At 33.6% G+C, this 13,279-nt stretch overlaps 1 non-coding gene across 1 annotated transcript; it reads right to left on the bottom strand.

Annotated features, from left to right (window-relative positions):
• Positions 1 to 12,758: 12,758 nt before the first annotated feature.
• Positions 12,759 to 12,865, bottom strand: LOC128033283 (small nucleolar RNA R71). Its single transcript, XR_008189518.1, has one exon. It is a non-coding gene; the product is annotated as a small nucleolar RNA R71 (small nucleolar RNA).
• Between the last annotated feature and the right edge of the window lie 414 nt (positions 12,866 to 13,279).

The following is a 13,279-nucleotide window of genomic DNA, read 5'->3' on the forward strand; positions in this document are numbered from 1 at the left end:
TTGATTCTGGGTAGTCCCGACCTTCCGAATGAACATCACTCTATCCTTATTCTTTTTCGTAGTATCTTTGTCACAACATATTTAGTTTCTTATTTCTTTGTTTACATTCTATTTAGATAATCACACTCGTTATTGCCATTACATTTCTGCTCTTACTTTTGTCATAGCATTTCCAATGATTCATCAATTCCACATACTGCATACATCACTATTCCTTTAATTTCCACAGCGTATTTATCATTGTTTTCGCCTAAACATTAACCAGATTATAATAACTTGATCACTTTTTTACCTTAATCTGATCCTCGTGGGAATGATACTCACTCATCACTTTATTACTTGAACCAACGTGTATACTTGTACAAAATCGAATATCATTTGACACACGATAATGTTCACACTTTGTTTTACACTGTATACACCCTTTTTCTCCGCATACTTCTTTCCTTATGCTAGCTTTTGATCCTAGTTCTGAAGAATCATTTTTCCTATATCTTCATATCCCTCATTAAAGCCATTAACCAGTCATAACCTCCGTACCTCTATCATCCCTCCTGGTATTTTGAACAGATACGTGTTCCCCCGCAAGGTTGAGTTTTCACCAGTCACAGTTTGTACAAAGGTGCCCTACCAGAGGCAAAACATATTATCCTGTATCTCATTTTTATCATCATAATTAAAAATCATTCTATACCTCCTTATGCCATTTTGGATACGGCGCTTGTGCACCAAGGAAGGAGTATTTATACCAATGCACATGCATGACTTCTGTTTCTGATTTACTGAATGTAACCGTACATGCATCGACTCTTTAAACACATTTCCTTTGACACAAGTACTAGGACCAAAGGTTAAAGCAACTTACCTGGATGCACAGTAAGAAGGATTAAATGAAATAATGTAGATAACATACTCAAGGTACAAAGGAACTCACTAGATATCTTCACTTAGAGCTTTTCCTATTCAACAAGTTATTTTATTTTAGCATTGGGACTTTCTCCTGTTTCTAAGGCTAAAACAATAAAATGACTTCTTTAAATATAATAAAAAACAACCAAAGCTTAATGAAATAACAAGAATGAAAGTTCTCGAATGGAAGCTTCCTTCCTACCCAGTATTCATATGAAAACCTTATAGAAAAAATCTTACAACAACTTTTTTCTATCTAGTAAACTAAAAGAGGAATTTAGAAATTTACTAGCAGACAACTTAGGTAAAAACCTTCTATAAGCGTGATAAACAACACCTTAGTTAACGATGAAGAACACTTCTGGTTTCAGAATCCCATTTTGTAATCGATTGCCATAAATATTTTTATTAAATATTTATGGATTTATATTAGAAGTGAATTGAATTTAACTTAGGCAATTTTTTAAATTGGTACTTAATTAGGGTTCAGGGGTTAAATCGTAAAAGTGTCAAAAGTTCAATTAATATATGTCTTTATTATTTAGAAATGGAATAAGTACTAAAGTGATAATTATACCACTTTATAAGTATATTGGTGGTAGCTTTGTTAATTTATAAAGAAAAATGTTTTACAGTTAATATTTAAAATAAAATATAACATACGTAATAAAAATAAAGTAATGAAATAAAAGATAAAGTTGTCTTCTTCATTTCATCAAACCAAATATAGAAAGAAAGTTGAAAAGTGCTAAAAGTAACATGTTTTAATCCCATTCTTAAATGCGCTTTTGGGTGATTATTTGAAGTTAAATGGTGATTTTTATGCTCCTAATCCTTTAAATTCATGTTTCTATACGTAGGCAAGCATTAGGGAGCAAAAGGAGTGGAAAATAAAAAAAAGCACGTTTCAATAGCCATATGGGCTGGGCCATTCCACACATGCTGGACACTTAGCTGTGTGAGCGACACGGGCTGCCACACGGTCATGTGACAGATCGTGTCGATTTTGCGAACTACACTCCAAAGACGCGAAAAAAATAAATTTTAGGCTTTTCGGGAATTCTAAGACCTATATAGACCAAATATAAGAAGAGGGAAGTAAGCCGTCAGAGAATATTAAAGAAAACAACTCGAAAAACACCATTTAAGTCGACTCTAAAGTAGATTCCAATCAAGCTTGAAGATCTCATTTTTTTATTTCTTTGATGTTTATTATGGATTTTCTTGTTTCTTGTGGTTATAATCTTTGATATGTTTTTATTTACGATCATGAACTAATTTTCTAAATACCTAGGGGAGATTAACCCTACGATGGATTTTCTTATTTGATTTCTATTTTGACAGAATAAATAATTGGATCTTGTTCTTAGTTATGTGTGATTAATTCTTGGTTTAATATTTCTAGACTATTAATTCATGTTTGATGTTCTTAAATTAGAAGAGAAATATACCCTATTTAATAGTAGGTCTAGTATAGTTGAGTGGAGTTGCATGCAATCCTAGAAATAGGAAGACATAAATCTACCGGATTAGAGTCAAATCTAATAGGGGGATCCATAGTTCAAGTTAATGCGATAATAGGGGTTTTAATTAGAAAGAAATTTTAATTAATCAACCTAGATTCAGTTGCTCTTACTCTCGAAAGATATATTATTACAATTTAGGGATTTCTACTAATCAATATACTAAATGAAGAAATTGTTTAATTTAGATTGATAATGACAGATGAAATCTAGGTGGATTCTTTCTTGGGTATTGTTTCGCATCTTGGTTGTTTACTCGATTATTTTCCCAATTTGTTCTTTGTCATGCTCTTTAGTTAATTTAATTTAGTTAATTTTAGTTTTTTATTATCAATCACTCCAATTTGTCGGTTAGATAATAGAAAGACGATAAATACTAGTACTTTTAGTCTTCATGGGAATGATATTTGTGTTCACCATAGCTATACTATTAATTGATAGGTGCACTTGCCTTAGTTAGATTTTTAGTTAGTTTACGATTGCATCAAAGGAGAAGAGAATAATTCAACTAGAGGTTTTAAGTTTTGAAGCTTAATTTGGTTAGTGCAATTTAGTCATTTTCTTGTAAGTTTTATGTTTTCAGAATCCCAAGAGCTTAGACTAGCTGACCAATGTAGTATTTTTCAGAATTATTAAAGATTTAGGAAGTTTCCATTGATGGATATTTACAAAGTCATTCCACTATAGTATCGTGAATGAGCCCTCCCTAATGACATACCATTATGAAAACAACTATTTATTGCTCATCCAATAACCTTGTCTTAAGTGTGTTACCTTCATAGGATATCCATGATCTCTTCGGGATAATATCCAGTCTCCTAATATGATCCTTTTTTATCTCATGGTAACCGCTACATCTTTCTTCATGAAAATTCAATCACAAAGATGAGCGACACGTGGTCACGTTTACTTTTCATCAACCATGTAACGCCTATGAGAGGACATCATTTACATATGTCTCAGGCTATGAATTTCACTATTGTAAATGATGTTACATATTGTAGAAGTCATACACTCAACGCACTAACTTTTGGTTCCTTATATATTTTAACTCAGCCTTTTACTTACATAAAAGTGTACTAGTCAGGCATACATAGTCTGCCATCCACTCAAGATTTAGGTCTGCCACACTGTGAAAGTCACAAGTGAATAAGTCCATAAACAAATTTAGGATCTATTCTTCTTGGGTTTAACCTGATGTGCTGTCTGTCTAGTTAGTCACATCTATGTCATATCTTTTAGGAGTCATCCACTTCAATGCCCAAGACAAAGCATCTCCCAATTAGACTTGATAGATGATATATTAGTCTTTCAATTGGTTTGTTGATTTCTGATTAGACTATGGACATGTTTAGGTTTGTCTACTAATATAAGTTGTCTTTCTGTATTACGATTCTACCATGTAATATCGCTTAATATTAGTTAAAATTAAACAACCAGTGAGCAACATTTATTTCCATTTTGCTTTGCATGAAAAAACCATGTAGGGACAATATACAAAGTATTAATGTAGTTTATGAACATTTTTATTAGCCAATCTATTCAAAAATTACAAGTGTACTTAAACGAATATACTACACTTAGGGCACTAGATTCAATTGTTTCCCACTTGCCCTAGTGTAGTAGGTAAGTTATGTTTCTCATTCTTGTGCCCTTTTGTATGTTTCCCAAAGAACTCTCTACCTAGTATAGTCTTGGCAAAACAAATCCCTATTCAATCTTTGACTACATCCATTATTCCGTCAAACACTACTGTCTCCCTTGTGATCAATGTGTTTTGTCCTTATGTGGTTTCTTTGAGCTTTAGCTATATTCGCACTGTTATAGTGCAATAGTTTTTTCATGCCTCATATTCGTCCCATTGTAGTGAAGTTAGCAGTGCAACCCTGCTTAGCACTTATTCATACTATGGACTCGCTGTCTAGGATAAAATATAACTCGACATCAATTTGCTTGAATCTTGACATGTTTGGAAGTTAGAATAAGTATATCCAATAGTAGTTAGATCTCTTCAGAAATACACAAGCATATAATCTTTCGTTCTCCGTAAATACTTGAGTATATGTTTAACTACTTGCCAGTGCCTTGGTCTTGGATTTACCTGATTTTGACTTACCAACCCCACTGTAAAACTGATATCTGGGCGTGTGCATAACATAACATACATGATAATTCTTATTGTTAAAGCATTAGGAACCTTTCTCATGTTCTCTCTTTCTTCCACTATATTAGGACAACCCTCTAAAGAGAGATGAAATCCCGATACAGAGGGTTGATTTTCCTTCTTTGAATCTGTTATTGCATAACGCTCCAATATCTTGTCTATGTATGAAACCTAAGATAGTGCTATCGCTTTAATCTTTTGAATCCTGAGAATTCGAATGCCTAGAACAAAATTAGTTTCTCCCAAGTCCTCTATGCTAAACTATTGGGTTAACCTTAATTTAACAGATGAAATGTCCGTACATTATTTCCAATGAGTAGAATTTCATTGACATATAGAATGAGAAAGACCACTTTTTCATCCCCTAAATGTTTATAAACAAAAGGTTCATCTACGTTTTGCTCAAATCCAAAAGTCTTGATTGTTTGATCAAATCGTTGATTCCACGAGTGAAATGCTTTCTTACAGCCATATATGGATCTAAGCAGTTTGCAACCTTTATACTTATTTCCTTTAGCTATACATCCATTGGGTTGCATCATGTAGATGCTTTCTTCAAGATAGTTGTTTAAAAATGTTGTCTTGACATCCTGAAACAACCCGTTTTTAGTGAAATCAAAATAGTGGTTGCAGGACAACAAATCTAAAGTCAGAAAAATTATTTTATTATTATTTTGTGGTCTATTGCATGATAAAAATACCGTATAAAAATTTCGTTAAGAAATTTTACTATTTACCTGCTCAATTTGATAAAAAAGGACTAAATCGCTAAAAGTATTAAATAGCTATAGAAATTTAAAGTGGAGGTTCTTATGTGTTAATTAGATAATTATTATGTTAGTGGATGATAATGGCTTGGCAATTTTGTAATTATTAAAGTTTATTAAGGTTAATTTTGGAAATTTGTAATTAAAGTTAAAATGAATAAAAATAAAAGCCAAGTATCATCTTTTCTTCATTCTTCAACGGATTATGAAGAGAAGAAAGCCATTTTTTATTGAATCTAGGGTTCGGGTACTGTGAAGCTCAATTGGTGAGTGATTTTTGTCTCGCTTTTGATAATTTCTATGTTTTCGAGATCATTATAGCTTAATCTAGCTAGCCCGAGGACTAATTTGTGAAACCGTTAAAGTATTTTAGTTTTCCATTGATGAACATGTTAGGGTTTTGAAGTTTAACGGTAGAAAATGAATGGTCGTTGTTGGATAAACAACTTATGTAAAGGAATTTTTGATGAAATTATCAATTAGGCATTAAATTGAAAAATGTGATAAATTGTTTGGTAAAATTATGAATTTGTGAAAAATATGGGTTGTTGTAAGATGTATATAATTCGGCTATGATGCGTTGTAATGAAATTGTGCAAATTTCCATTTTTATGAGATAATGTCTAAATTGTAAAAAAAATTAAAAGTATAGGGGCAAAATGGTAAATTTGCCAACAATGTGTGTTGGGCTGAATTGAATATGAATTATATTGAATAGAGTTAAGTTCATTTGTGTAGATCCAGTTAGACCTCGTACAGAGTTAGATCGAGGCAAAGAGAAAATCTCGAATTAGTCGCCTTCGTATCTACGAACACTTGTCTAGGTAAGTTCGTATAATTAAATTGCGTATTTATATGCTTTAATTGAAATATATGTATGTGGATGGTATAATTCCTATGTATAGTTACCGATCGCATATCCGACGCCATACGACGACTACCGAGCCCCGTTTGAACCTTAGGAAATTGTAGGATACAAATAACATGTCATTAGGGTTACCGATTTTAGCTCTTATGTGCTTACCCATACTCAGCTCATATGAGCTTACCATTATTCAGCTCGGAGGAGCTTACTGTTTACAGCTGGTATGAGCATACATGTACATGAATTGATAGATTATAGTTTAGTACACCTTGTGAGTACTGCCCGCATATCCAACGATGGTTCAATGGGCACAATTCTGTTATGAGATTATATGAGTTCAATATGAACTATTACAGGTACTTACATTAAATACATGAAAGTGATATTACAAGATATAATGATATATGAAATGAATAATACATGTACATAAAATGTGATTACTTGTTGAAATCATCCATTTGTATTAGATTTTATATGTAATTTACATGGCTAATATGTTGGTGAACATGTGTTTAGGCTTTTGGCCAAGTTGGTTGTGATATGCTATGTCTACTTACCTAAATTATGGTTAAATGGCAAGTTAAATTCTGTGTTATACGAACTTACTAAGCTTAAATGCTTACGCTGTGTTATTTTTCGTGTTTTATAGTGATTTGGAAGCTCGTTCAGGTTGGAAGCTTGTCGTAGCTATATCACACTATCTAACTGCTCTTTTGGTACATTCAATTGTTTAATTTCGGTTATAATGACATGTATAAGTTATTTTGGCTAATGTTGGCTTATGTGTGATGTTGTGGTTTTAGCCTTTTTTTTTTTCTTGTACTTGGGTACATTTTGCTATGTATATATAAATGGCTTTATCATGTTTGATGTGTGGTTTGGTATAGGTAATATGTGAATTGATTTATGTTTGATGGATGAAAATTTAAATGGTAGTTGATTATGCATTTGGATATGTATTATAATTTGGAGTGATTTAGTGCTTATTGTTGAAAGCACATATGTAAAATGAGGTTAGCTTTTGAATGGTTTATATTGGTGTTTTTAGTGCACAAATATGCATATGAGTTAGTTAAACAATTTGAAATATTGAATGTTTAGATTTACATGTTATAAGTTGTCATTTGAGGTGCCCAAGGGCATATTGGTTGTATGTGATGATTTTACATGTTTAAGGCTTGATTTTGTCTTGTTTTGGATGCCTAATTTTGTCTTGTGTATATGCAAGATGTTAAGTGTAGTTGGATGCCAAATTGGGTGAGAAATGTGGCTTGTAAAATGACCTATTTTCATCCACATGGGAAGAGACACGAGTGTGTGTCTCAACCGTGTGTGACACACATCCAAGTGACATAGTTGTGTGTCCCCTGTATCTTTTATAGAATGCAAATCAGTATGCTCACATGGCCTAGCACACGGGCATGTGGTTTGGTCGTGTGGTACAAGTTAGTAAGTTACACGGACACAGACACGGGCTGGGACATGACTGTGTGTCCTTATTTTGAATGCCTAGACGGCTAGGCCACATGGCCAAGTGACCTATGCAGCTTTGAAAATTTTAATTGTTTCTGAAATATTTTTTGAGTTTCCAATTTAGTCCCTATTTGTTTCTAAAGTGTATTTTGGGCCTTGAGGGCTCGTATTAGGAAAAATATGCATGATTATGATTTGTTTCTGACATTAATGTTATATGTTATGAAATGTTTGAATTTTCTGTCTATTTAAATTGTAAAATTTGGTAATACTCTATAACCCTATTACGGCAATGGATTCGGGTTAGGGGTGTTACACATCCATTTTCCAGATCTCGTAATTGAGAGTTGTCGTAATGGATAGTAATATGCGGACTGACTTGAGCATGGCAACTAGAGAGAAGATTTCTTCGTAATCAATTCCTTCTTTCTGAGTATAACCTTTCCCTACAATTTTGGTGATCGCTTCCGGAAGTACTACCGTCTAGAGTGTGAATACTGCAATAAGATATAAAAATGTAAGGCGATATCTGCAAGTATACGAGTCAGTTGTAATATAGTTTTTACAACGGAGTAGGTGAGTACTCCGAGGATCGGACCCCAATGGAGGTGAGTGCTAGATCAATTCTAACCTAAACATTAGAAGATCTAATTAGTACTTTAAATAAATTATAGTACAAGAACATAAAAAAGTGTTTCACAATTTTTTATAATAATAAAATAAAATAACATGAAAGTAATAAAATTAAGGAGATAGAAGAGTGGAGTAAATCAAATCTTGATTCTGGGTGATAAGCTTGATTTGGTAATCCCTATCAACTGTTGTTCTGGATTCCTCGTGAATCAACTAGTCACTACCCTAGCAAGATCTTCTGATCTTCCACTAACATAATGAGTCAGCATGAACTACTTATCATCTGACCTAACAGTCCTGACTGGCTTGGGGTGAAGGTGTTCATGAATAGGAAATACCAATTTTGGGTTAATTCTTGATGATTTCCCAGGGTTGTCAAGCCCAGGGTTTGTTTCACATTATTCCTTTCTCAAACAACTAATCTATTGAGTAACCCTATAAAATAGTTAATAGATCATACCTCCACTCGCTAATCCCCCATGGAGGGATTAGTTTCTCATGGCTTTCATAGACAATATGAAATCGATATAAAGAGAAAGCATGTTAATTAAATCGATAAAATAAAGTAAATGAAAGAGCTTGATTATATTGAGATTAATTGTGAATCTACAGAGTTTGAATGCTTCTACAATTTAGATCTCTTGAAATAAACAAGAACAATGAAAAGAAATCCAAAACCAAAGAACGAAAGAAAACCAAACTAAATTTTACAAAGAGAATTTAGGCTAAAAGGAATTATGTACATAAGAAGTGACAAATGAGCCTATTTATAGGCTTCAAGTGGTTGTTGTTCTTAACCCTAGGTTTGCTAACATTCTCGAGCATTAGGTTTGATTGTGAAGGCCAAAACACTCTGACTTCACATTTAATTTCAGTCGCAGAGTCATTTTCGTGACACACTAGGACCTGTGTCGTGACAAAGCAATCAATATACTCTTTTTCAAATATCTTTAGAGGTATGTCACGACACCCTCAGTCTATGTCATGGCATTAAAGACAGACTTGAGTTTTCTCCATTTTGTTCCCTATGTTGCGACATCGAGTCATCTGTGTTGCAACATAGTGACTGGTATTCATTTGATACGTCTTCTAATGGTTTCCTACACACTTACAAAGTGCGTTAGCATACCCTTGGGCCTTACTCTGCCCTTAAGGTCAATAAAAGACTCAATTTGCACATTTTATTGGATGTAAATAAAACTAAGAAAAATTAACTAAAACATAATGAAAATGCTTGTATTCAAGCTCCTTAAATGTGAAAACTAGTTTAATCTGCTACACCGAATTGCAACAGATGAAACCCCCCCACACTTAAGTCATTGCTTTTCCTCAAGCAACATAAGAAATAAAAGTGATGACCCTTGAACAAATATCATACAAGTATTGACTTTGGAGCATATGACTTAGACATTTCATGCTTACTAACAACTTTAAGATGATGAGTATTTGGCTTACGGCTTTTGATCTCAAACATCTAGGTTTAGTATGTTACAAAATATAAAAGTACTAAGGGTTTCACTTATAGGGATCCATCAACAAATTATACAAGTATTTTTATTATCCAAGCAGAATACAAATAGTTGTTTATGCGTATGTTTAGTATGATGTCCATTCATGTATAAGGATATTTAGGTGACATGGGACTTTTCGGCTTGTAACATTCTGAGGCTTAGGACAGGTATGGAATTCAAAAATAATAACCATCAAAAGGGTTACAAACATGAAAATAGTCTGGCACATTCTATTGAGCCCTATTCTTCCCCCTTAGCGACCCTTTCCTTCTCACCGCCTTATTTCTCCTTCTCTCACATTCCTTGTCTCTCCATGTAAGGAAATCATAGCATGATATACTAGCTATGGCTAGCCTTACGAGTTATTGTGCACCAATGAACAATTTTTTTCTTTTGTGATTTTGAGACTTTTCTATTTTTTAATACATCTCACTCTTGAATGCTTTTTCACTGGTTTAGGACTTTTTCTACTCGTACTAATTTTCCTTTTTGGGTTTTTTTTGTTTCACATATTAGACTAACTTATATATTATATATCACACCAATCTTTCCTTTTTCATTCTATTTTTACAACCTCTGTCGTGATGTATCTATTTAACCCTCAATACATATGACCAGATGTCTATAGTCGTGCAGTGTAGGACCAAAGAAAAAGGGCAAATACAAATTAATGTTTTCAGGCATGGGGTTTGCAACGAGGTTCATCAAGAAGTGTTAATAAGTTCAAAAATTGGTACTAAAGGTGAAGTACAAATAGGTCAGCTTTTTGGCTTTGGATGTGTTTCAAACAATGTCTTAGGTCATCCCTAAATATCTCAATATGCACAAATTTAATCAACCGAACAATTACAAATCCAACCATTTATCATTCGTACTAGCATGCTCGTTTCCTTGTATTTTATATATTACTTGGTACAGTCGATTGCTTAACACCTATTTATAGTGTAACATATAGAACTTAGAAGTCTAATAAAAAAATTTAAAATCACCTACCATCATGCCAAATTTATTTGTAGATATAAGCATTCTATGTACATACTCCTAACCAATCATTTGTATTTCTACAAGCTCAAGCACACCAAAGACAAGAAAAAATCAAATAAAAATGTAGAAATTGAAAATAAACAAGTTTTCTATGTTCCCCCCACACTTTGGTTAACACATTGTCCTCAATGTGTAGCCCATATGAATATAAGGAAAGAAGTTACCCGATTGATCGAGGTCGCTCCAACTAATAATGGTGGGTTCTTCCTCTGATCGTGTAAAGCTCGAATTGTTTGTGTCTCCTTCGTGTTGGTTCCTATATAGAAAACTTAAACAAAATGCAATAAAAAAATACTGTTAGTCCTACTCCTGCAAGGTTAAAATTAAAAATATCCAAATATTAATACAAGTTTTAAAAAAAATTATAAAAATGCTCAATCTTCCTTCTCCTCATCCCATTGTGGTGCTCTCCTCATTTCCATCGGATCTTTTCCCTTTCCTTTGACATGTGTTTGGTGAAAGCTCCCACCCGTTGAAGGCGCATAATGAGTTGGGCTTCGTATGATAGGCCCATTTGGTGTAGAAAATTACAGTTGAAATACCGCTTCAGCAACACTTTCCTTCTTAAGGTTAGTCCCCTCATCCTAATGAGTCAGAGTCATCCAAAACATGTCTAGGGGATAATTCGAAATGCATAACCCATTTATTTTTGCAAATTCCTAGAGTATCGGGTCTGTTTCCTTCATCCACCTTATCATCCTATCGAGTTTTGCATATATGTTTCTGTGGCTCATTTTCTATCCTTCGATTGATCTGTCTATTTGAGCGATACCGATACATCCTATTGTCGTGGCATCTTTTCCATAGCATTCTTAGTTATTTATTTATTAGCTCATAATTTATTCACGTAATCATTCTCGTAATTGCCATTTCCTTTTTACTCTTACTTTTCCTTAGCATGTTCCAATGTTAGTCAGTATATATTTCACACTCATCTTTATTCTTTTAATTTACCACTGTGTACTTAACCCGGCTTTGCCGTAACATTAACCATTATAATAACTTGACCATTTCTATACCTAATGTGACCCTTGTGGAGACGATCTCGCTAATCACTTTATTACTTGATTCAACATGTATACTTGCACAATTTACATATCACATTCACATACGACAAATTTTGGTGCTGTTATTGGGGATCGGCAATTTGCTATTTTTTGGTTTTATTATTTTCCTTAATTCCATTAGTTTTATTTAACTTAGTTTATTAGTTTTATTTAACTTAGTTTACTTTAATTTCCACAGGTTTTTCATCAGTGCATGAGAAGAGGAATTCCTACTAACAAAGAATATCCTTTTGACCCAAAGATCAAAAGAACTTTACAAAGAATGCGAAAAGAACTGCAAAAAATGGCTAGGAACAGGAATGATCTTGGTCTCAATGATAATCTGAATGGTCAAGATGCTAATCCTCCTGTTCGTAGGGTAATACCTGGTATGAATGAAAAGTTGAGTGGTTAGGGTGCTAATCCTCATATTCGTGGAGTGATAGATGACCGAGACAGACCAATCTGAGAGCATGTTGTGCCAATTTTGGATGACCTGAACCCAGGGATAGTCAGACCACAAATACAAGCTCAGTAATTTGAGCTGAAACTGGTAATGTTTTAGATGTTACAAATAGTAGGACAGTTTGGTGGATTGCCAAATAAAGATCCAAGACTGCGCTTACTACTTTTTCTAGAGGTTTGTGACTGGTTTAGGCAAAAGGGTGTTCCTGAAGATGCTCCGTGACTTAAACTATTTCCATATTCTTTAAGAGATCATGCGAGAGCCGTGTTGAATGCTTTACCATTGGGAACAGTGGTATCATGGAATGATCTTTTCCAGAGGTTTTTTCTACAGTATAATTCCCCAAATATGAATGTCAAGCTTAGAAATAACATCACATCTTTTAGAAAATTGAAGGATGAAACACTATGTAAAGCTTGGGAACAACTTAAAGATTTAATTTGAAAATGTCTGAAGCACAAGTTTCAACACTGTACTCAGATGGAGATATTCTATAATGGGTTGAATATGCATACAAGGATGGTAGTTGATGCTCCCGGCCAATGGTAGTTTGTTGGATAAATCTTATAATGAAGCATATGAAATTTTGGAAAAGATGCCAACAATGATTATCAATATCCTACCACAAATGTTAGGACGGGCAAGAGAGTTGCTGGTACTATGGATTTGGACACAGTCACTTCATTGGATAATATGATTAAAACAATGAAAAGAAATTCAGGAGATAAAATCAACCGAGCTATCATGTGTTTATTGTGGTGAAGACCATGTGTTTAATGAATGCCCATCAAATCCAGCATCTGTGTGCTACATGGGTAATTTCAACTGGAACAATAACCTTTATTGCAACACACATAATCCTAGGTGGAAGCAGCATT

This window comes from Gossypium raimondii, chromosome 1, assembly GCF_025698545.1.
Source record: "Gossypium raimondii isolate GPD5lz chromosome 1, ASM2569854v1, whole genome shotgun sequence".
Taxonomy (NCBI): domain Eukaryota; kingdom Viridiplantae; phylum Streptophyta; class Magnoliopsida; order Malvales; family Malvaceae; genus Gossypium; species Gossypium raimondii.